This window comes from Lissotriton vulgaris, chromosome 5, assembly GCF_964263255.1.
Source record: "Lissotriton vulgaris chromosome 5, aLisVul1.2, whole genome shotgun sequence".
NCBI classification, from domain to species: domain Eukaryota; kingdom Metazoa; phylum Chordata; class Amphibia; order Caudata; family Salamandridae; genus Lissotriton; species Lissotriton vulgaris.
This window is the reverse complement of record NC_141693.1, coordinates 249,229,962-249,238,395: the sequence shown is the minus strand read 5'-3', so window position 1 is coordinate 249,238,395 and position 8,434 is coordinate 249,229,962. Positions and strand designations below refer to the sequence as shown.

General features: G+C 39.2%; 1 protein-coding gene across 1 annotated transcript in view; it reads left to right on the top strand.

Moving 5' to 3' along the window:
- Positions 1-241: 241 nt before the first annotated feature.
- Positions 242-8,434, top strand: part of LOC147710612 (uncharacterized) — a 45,607-nt gene continuing 37,414 nt past the window's right edge. The window contains exons 1-3 of the mRNA XM_086919368.1: positions 242-714; positions 3,329-3,398; positions 5,405-5,475. The gene's annotated coding sequence lies outside the window, so the exon portion shown is untranslated. The remainder of the gene's footprint in view (positions 715-3,328; positions 3,399-5,404; positions 5,476-8,434) is intronic.

The following is an 8,434-nucleotide window of genomic DNA, read 5'->3' as shown; positions in this document are numbered from 1 at the left end:
CCGTGTCGGGTCTCATCCGTGGCGTGACGACTTGCAGGTAAGCAATGTGTTTTGTAACTAAACAATTACTGTCACTTTCGAATACCCGGAGTGCTTTTTTTACGTTTTTAAAAGTAATTTCTAACTTCATTTCTTTTCCTTTATTTGCAGGAATCTGTCGGCGGCGTGGTGTCGTAATTCTATTATGCTTACTTTAATAGTTATTTTATATCGTGTGCTTTCTGTGTAGGGAATTATTGCAAAGAGCTATCGTGTTTTTCTACTTTAACAAAATGATATTCACCAGCACTTCTTTTTTGTATTTGCAGGCAGCGTGGCGCCAACTCGTCTACCACTAAGCTTTGATATTCAAGATCGGCAAAAGTCGCACATAGCCACTAAGTACTCTAACGAGTCACAGCATCCACGACCTTTTCATTCGGCCAGACAGCCTCCTATCGGCAATTTACATATGTCGAGACAGCAACATCCTAAAGAACATCTCACCTACATGTTCTTAACAACAAACTTTGCAAGTCTTTTGTTATTTAATGAACTAACTGCGTTTTTTTTGTCTTCCACAGTATGTAAAGGACTACAGCCACGGAAAGAAACATTTCTTCGAGCGAGCTCAGAAGGTATACTTCGTGACAGTGGACTGGAGCCTCTCGATTTCTCGACCGATCTCAGGAGGTATACTTCGAGACAGCGGACTGGAGCCTTTCGATATAAACTGTAAGTTCCTTCCTGTCTGTGAAATTAATTTGTCCTTTTGAGCAGCGGTATTACGACCACAATTTTCAGTTTTACACGCGCAAACAAAGCAGTAATAATATGAATCACTTTAGAATTACATTGTGTTGCCTATACGTTTGTCCAATTTCACCATGTTTTTGTTTAATGCGTTTGAGTTCTTTTTGGTACATCGCCAATAGGTACATTTACGATATAAATGTTGTCGCATGTCTCCTTTATTCATGAAGTTTTCAAATTCAAACAAATGCTTACATTGTAAGGACCTCTGTTTATTCTAATTCGCCATTATGTACATTTTGGATGCCTTGTTTGTGCGATGCCAGATTTTATTTCATATGCTCAAATCGTAGAGCTGAGAGTTAACTGAACACAAGCATGTGTTTGTCGCAACACTCGATTTAGTCAGAGCATGAAGGCCCGTTACATTTACTGAGAGCATAAAGAACAGTTAGGATAAGGTGAGACACGACGACTTTCAGGGCTAAGTTATACATCGGCAAACTGCATTTAGGAGGAAAATGTTTGCGCATGTAGGTTTAGCCCTTTCTGTGAAAGTAATTTGTCCCCTTTTTTAGTTAATATGCTCAAATCGTAGGGCTGACAGTTAGATGAGTACAAGCATGTGTTTGTCGCAACACTAGATTTAGTTAGAGCATGAAGGCCCGTTACATTTACTGAGAGCATAAAGAACAGTTAGGATAAGGTGAGACACGACGACTTTCAGTGCAAAGTTATACATCGGCAAACTGCATTTAGGAGGAAAATGTTTGCGCATGTAAGTTTCGCCCTTTCTGTGAAAGTCATTTGTCCCCGATTTTATACTGAGAGCATTAAGAACAGTTAGGATAAGGTGAGACCGACGAGTTTCAGTGCAAAGTTATACATCGGAAAACTGCATTTAGGAGAAAAAGGTAGGTAGATTTACGATTTAAATGTTTGCGCATGTCTACTTTATTCATGGCCTTTGAAAATTCGAACACATGCTTACTTTGTAAGGCCTTGCTGTTTAATGCAATTCGTCATTATGTACATTTTGGATGCCTTGTTTGTGCGATGCCAGATTTTATTTCATATGCTCAAATCGTAGGGCTGAGAGTTAGATGAGCACAAGCATGTGTTTGTCGCAACACTAAATTTAGTCATTGCATGAAGGCCCGTTACATTTACTGAGAGCATAAAGAACAGTTAGGATAAGGTGAGACACGACGACTTTCACTGCAAAGTTATACATCGGCAAACTGCATAAAGGAGGAAAATGTTTGCGCATGTAAGTTTAGCCCTTTCTGTGAAAGTAATTTGTCCCCTTTTTTATTTAATATGCTCAAATCGTAGGGCTGATGCAATTCGTCATTATGTACATTTTGGATGCCTTGTTTGTGCGATGGCAGATTTTATTTCATATGCTCAAATCGTAGGGCTGAGAGTTAGATGAGCACAAGCATGTGTTTGTCGCAACACTAAATTTAGTCATTGCATGAAGGCCCGTTACATTTACTGAGAGCATAAAGAACAGTTAGGATAAGGTGAGACACGACGACTTTCAGTGCAAAGTTATACATCGGCAAACTGCATAAAGGAGGAAAATGTTTGCGCATGTAAGTTTAGCCCTTTCTGTGAAAGTAATTTGTCCCCTTTTTTATTTAATATGCTCAAATCGTAGGGCTGAGAGTTAGATGAGCACAAGCATGTGTTTGTCGCAACACTAGATTTAGTCAGAGCATGAAGGCCCGTTACATTTACTGAGAGCATAAAGAACAGTTAGGATAAGGTGAGACACGACGACTTTCAGTGCAAAGTTATACATGGGCAAACTGCATTTAGGATGAAAATGTTTGCGCATGTAAGTTCAGGCCTTTCTGTGAAAGTAATCTGTTCTTTTGAGCAGCGGTATTACGAGCACATTTTTCAGTTTTTATACGCGCAAACAAATCAGTAATAATACGTATCACTTTAGATTTAAATTGTCTTGCATATACATTTGTCCAATTTACCCATGTTTTTGTTTAATGCCTTTGAGTTCTTTTTCATACATCGCCAATAGGTACATTTACGATATAAATGTTTTCAAACTGTGCATTTAGGATGAAAATGTTTGCGCATGTAAGTATGCCTTTCTGTGAAACTAATTTGCAGTAAGAATACGTATCACTTTACAATTCAATTGTGTTGTATCATTTGGCCAATTTCACCATGTTTTTTGTTAATCCATTTCAGTGATTTAGGTAAGACTAATCTTTCACACACACATATATATATATATATATATATATATATATATATATATATATATATATATGTTCAGTTACAACTTTAGTTCACAAACTGCTTTGCACGATGCGAGAAATTAAATAAAACACTGACAACATTCCTTCTTTTATTTTCACTACGTGCATGCGCGGATTTCTGTATTTTTAAAGGCACATACAAACCAGTAACGTGACGCAAATAATTGCCATACTATTACATTAGAACGCATTAATCGCTAATACGCAAAGCTTTAGCTAAGATTCAATTTGCACAGTTTGAATGAGAAAATCACTGCTTTTTTTGCCTGCACTCATAATATTTTGCTAATGCTATTTTTGTTTTGTAGGGTAAAAAAGTACACGTTTGTTGCAACTGACCCATCGACTACACAATTTGAAATTCGTTATATAAACACGGTATGTTAATACTTTATTTATTTTACTTAATACATTTCTTTTTTTAATAATTGCTGTTTGTACTGAGCATTCTTTGCTGTATACTTATACACAAAATTTCGCTCATAAAGCACATCTTATGCTTTTGTACAAGAGCGCCACTGGTAAAGTTGTAGTCAACAGAGAAGGAAAACTTATAACAAACCCTTTTTTTACAGGTCCCTGTAGGGAATGCTTTGACTCATTTACCACACGCAATATACATAGATCTCTTTATTTCCTGCCTTCCCTTTCAATTTCTTTCTTGCCTTTCCTTATGTCTCTCTTCTGCATTTACTCTGCATCTCCTTCACAATTTTACATTCAATGTCCTTTCTTTCACTCTCGCATTATTCTTCTCTCCTTTTCTCCGACTTTCTCTTTCTTTTGCTCTCCTTCTCTCTCCTGCATCCTCACTCTTCTGCCCTCACCCTATATATTCATCCCCACCTTCTTTACAGGTCCCGGCAGCAAATGCTTACATACTAAGCTAGCACATGCAACATACATACATTTCACTCTCTTGACTTCCATTTCAATTTTGCATTTTTGCCTTTATCTCTTTTGCATTTACTCTGCATCTCCTTTCCCATTTTGCCATCAGTCTTTCTCTTTTATTTACTCCTGCTCTATTCTTCCCTCACTATTACACCTACTTTCTTTCTTCTTCTCTTCCCACTCTTTTTTTCATGCCCTCTCTTATACCTTCTCTCTCCTGTTTTAATCTTCTTTCCTTCTATCATGCACACTTTCTTTTACTCCATCTCTATTCAGCTCTCACTTTTACCCATCCTTTTCTTCTCTCTCCTGCTCTCTATTTTTTGCGTCCTCCCCCTTCTGCTTGCTATCTCCCGACTTATCTATTATGCTTATCTCTTTTACCTTCTCTTTTCCTATTCCTTCTATCTTTATTTCTCTCACTCTCTTGATATCTTAACCTTTTGCCCCTCTCTTCTTCCAGACACTTTCCACAACTCCTTCTTTCTCTCCTTATATCTCGCTCTTTTGTATTCCTTCTTTATTTCTCTCAATTTTGCACATTCTTCCCTCACTATTACACCTACTTTCTTTCTTCTTCTCTTCTCTCTCTTTTTTTCATGCCCTCTCTTATACCTTCTCTCTCCTGTTTTAATCTTCTTTCCTTCTATCATGCACACTTTCTTTTACTCCCTCTCTATTCAGCTCTCACTTTTACCCATCTTTTTCTTCTCTCTCCTGCTCTCTATTTTTTGCGTCCTTCCCCTTCTGCTTGCTATCTCCCGACTTATCTATTATGCTTATCTCTTTTACCTTCTCTTTTCCTATTCCTTCTATCTTTATTTTTCTCACTCTCTTGATATCTTAACCTTTTGCCCCTCTCTTCTTCCAGACACTTTCCACCACTCCTTCTTTCTCTCCTCCTTATATCTCGCTCTTTTGTATTCCTTCTTTATTTCTCTCAATTTTGCACACTCTACCCATCTTACTTTCACACTCTTGTGCTTTTCTTCTTTATATACCCTTTTTCACATTCTTTTGTCAAAAACAAGTTCCTCCCGTTCTCTCTTGCACTCTCTTCCTTTTTTCAATTACCAGCTGCTCTCTCCTTCCTTCTTGCTCCCTCTCTATTATGCTTCACTCTTTAACTATCATACTTCGATTTCCTGCACTCTCTTACTTCTTTATTTTTGTCTTTATCTTTGTCGTCTTTTCACTTCTTTGCGTTCTCTCCATATCAAGCTTCTTTTTAACTTGCACTGTTCATCATCCTTCTCCTTTTTTATTTTCACTCCTTTTCTTTTTGCCTATTCTCCCCTCTTTCTATCCATCTCTCTCTTCTTCCTGACCTCTATCTCTTTCCACCTTGCTACTTTATAGTCTTTACTACTATACTAGTTACTCTATAATACATAGTGCTTCTAATTCTCTATTTACAACTTCTAATATACTTCACACAAATGTCCTCACTCTTTTCAAACTTTTGCTAACAGTATATTTTACTTTTACAGGACAAAAAATTTGCCATTTGGTGCAACTGCCCCATCGAGGACACATCTTTCAAATTCGTTCATTCAACACGGTACGTTCATACTTAAAACTTATTTTACTTTAGACATTTTTGGGTAGTACTTCCTGTCTGTACTGGGCATTCTTTGCTAGATAGTTATACACAAAAGTTTGCCTCAAACAACATTTAATTTAGTTTGGACATGAAAGCAGCACTGGTGAGGTCGGAATCAGGAGAGAGGTCAAAGGTAAAGGAAAACTTATAACTAAGACTTTGTTCTTTCTGTCTGTACTGGGCATTCTTTGCTGGATATACACAAAAGTTTGCCTTATAAACAACATTTGATTTAGTTTGGAGATGAGCAAATGATTAGATACTGAGACAGCACATGCAACATATATACATCTCCTTCTCTTGCCTTCCCTTTCAATTTTGCATTCTTGCCTTTCCTCTCTCTTGCATTTACTCTGCATCTCCTTCATGATTTTGCCAGCAGTCTTTCTATTTTATTTACTCCTGCTCTATTCTTTCCTCACTTTCTCCTACTTTCCTTCTTTTTTTTCCTCTCCCTCTTTTGCATCCTTTCTCTTCTACACTCTCTCCTGTATTCCCCTCTTCTCTTTCTTTGTATCATGCACTTTCTTTTACTCACTCTATTCTGCTCTCACTTTTACTCCTCCTTACCTTCTCTCTGATGCTCTTTCTAGCTTGCGTCTCAGCTTGCTCTCTCTACTTATGCTTGCTCTCTCCCTACTTATCTATTATGCTTATCTCTCCTTCCCTCTCTTTTCCTATTCCTTCTATCTTTATCTCTCTCCCTCTTGCTCTCTTACCTTTTGCCCCTCTTCTTCTTGCATACCCTTTCCATCTCTCTCCTTTCTTTCTCTACTTCCTAAATGTAGCTGTCTCTTGAATTCATTCTTTATCTCTCTATTTCCTGCGTCCTTTCTCCTTTCTGCTTCCTCTCTCCCTTTTCTATCATGCTTATCTCTCCTGCCATCTCTTTTCCTATTCCTATCTTTATCTCTCTCCCGCATGCTCTTACCTTTTGCCCCTCTCTTCTTCTTGCATACTCTTTCCATCTCTCTCCTTTCTTTCTCTCCTCCTTATGTTGCTATCTTGTATTCCTTCTTTATTTCTCTTTATTTTGCCCACTCCATCTTACATTCACAATCTTGTGCTTTTTTTCATCTATACTCACCTTCTTTCTTCCATCACAATCTGTTCCCTCCTGCTCTCTTTATTGCTCTCCTATATATATCTCTCCTTTCTGCTCTCTCCTTCTCCCTACTACCCCCTATTTCAACTGCTCTCTCTTTCCTTCTAGCTCCCACTCGATTATGCTTCTCTTTTTATCTCCCTCCTTTCTGCTCTTTTCTCTTTGTCATCAATATCCCTCTTGCACCCTCTTCCAACTGCTCCATTCTTACTTATTTCTTGCTCATGCCCTCCTTCCCACCCTCTCTTTACCTCATGCATTTTCTCTCTCCTTTGCTCTCCCTTTTGCCCTCTCTTTTACTTTCACTTTCTATCTCCTTCCCTATGTTGTTCTCCATTTCCATCTTGCACTCCTTCTCTTTCTTGTCCTCTGACTCCATTCTGCACTCTCTTCTCTCTCCTTTTTGCTCTTTTTTCTCTCTCCTGCACCCTATTCCATCTCCTCTCTCTCCTTCCTTCTTCCTCCCTCTCTATCATGATTATTTTTGTATCTCCCTTCTGCTATTTTCCCTTTGCCATCACTCTCCCTCTTGCCCCCTCTTCCAACTGCTCCCTTCTTAATTCTTTCTTGCTCATGCACCTCCCTTTAACTCCTGCTTTCTCTCTTCCTTGCTCTTCCTTTTGCACTCTGTGACTTTCACTTTCTATCTCCTTCCCTATCTTGTTCTGGCTTTCCATCTTGCACTCCTTCTATTTTTTGCCCTATGCCTCCATTCTGCAGTCTTTTCCCCTTTCTACGTTCTCTCTCATGATCTCCATTATCTTGCGTCCTCTTTACTTCCTTATCAATCATACTTCTATCTCCTGCACCCTCTTCCTCTTTCTCTATCTTCTTTTTACCTCCTCTCTGCGTACTCCGTTCTTTTTTTGCACTCTCTCTTCTTTTTTTAAATTACTTCTTTATTCTTTCTTCTCTATATATCTCTCCTTTCTGCTCTCTTCCTTCTTCTTCCTGCCCCCTATTCCATCTGCTCTCTCCTTTCTTCTTGCTCCTTTTCTATCTATCATGCTTCTCTGTCCTGCACTCTCCTTCTTTTCTAATACTCTCCGTGTTCCTCTTCCTCCCTATCTTTCATTCTTCTCTCTATCTCTTTTATGCTTTCTTTTCTCTCTACCATACCTCTCTCCTGCACCCTCTTCCATCTGCTCTCTCTCCCTCCCTCCTTGCTCATGCCCTACTTCTTACTCTTCCTTTACCTTCTGCCTTTCTTCTTACTCCTGCGTATTATCTCCTTCCTGCCTTCACTCTCCATCTCTGTCCTTAAAAGATACCATCTCTTACCTGCAAGAAATCCCTTGTACCATGGAGACGGAGACAGACAGCGAGCCAAGGATCCCGCCCGGAAATTGTTCCCCCCACCGGGCCGTCGCAAAATACCTGCAGAGAACAAAAAAAAATACGTGATTAAACATTTCGGATGGGGCATTCAAAAAATACAGTCATTTATATTACAAAAGACATCATCGCTTACCTGCAATTTGTTCCGCCACAGACAAAGAAACCTGATACGTCATCAAAGGCAGGTCCCGGCAATGCCGGGCTAGAATCGGGGGCGTTCCCGGCGTCGTTTTGTCGGCAAAAGCCAAACAATCTTGAACGCCCCTGAGTCTGCTTTAAATTGACGGACAGGCCCCTCGTCCAATGGCTAGGCTCAATTTATGGAGCCAGACAATGAATGACGAGGGCCGACCCAAACTCACACTACAGTTCTCATTATGTTTTCGCCTGCGCAAAAAAGCTGCTCCCTTTGCGCCCTGCGTCCTTTCTCCTTTCTGCTTGCTCTCTCCATCCTTTTCTATCATGCTTATCTCT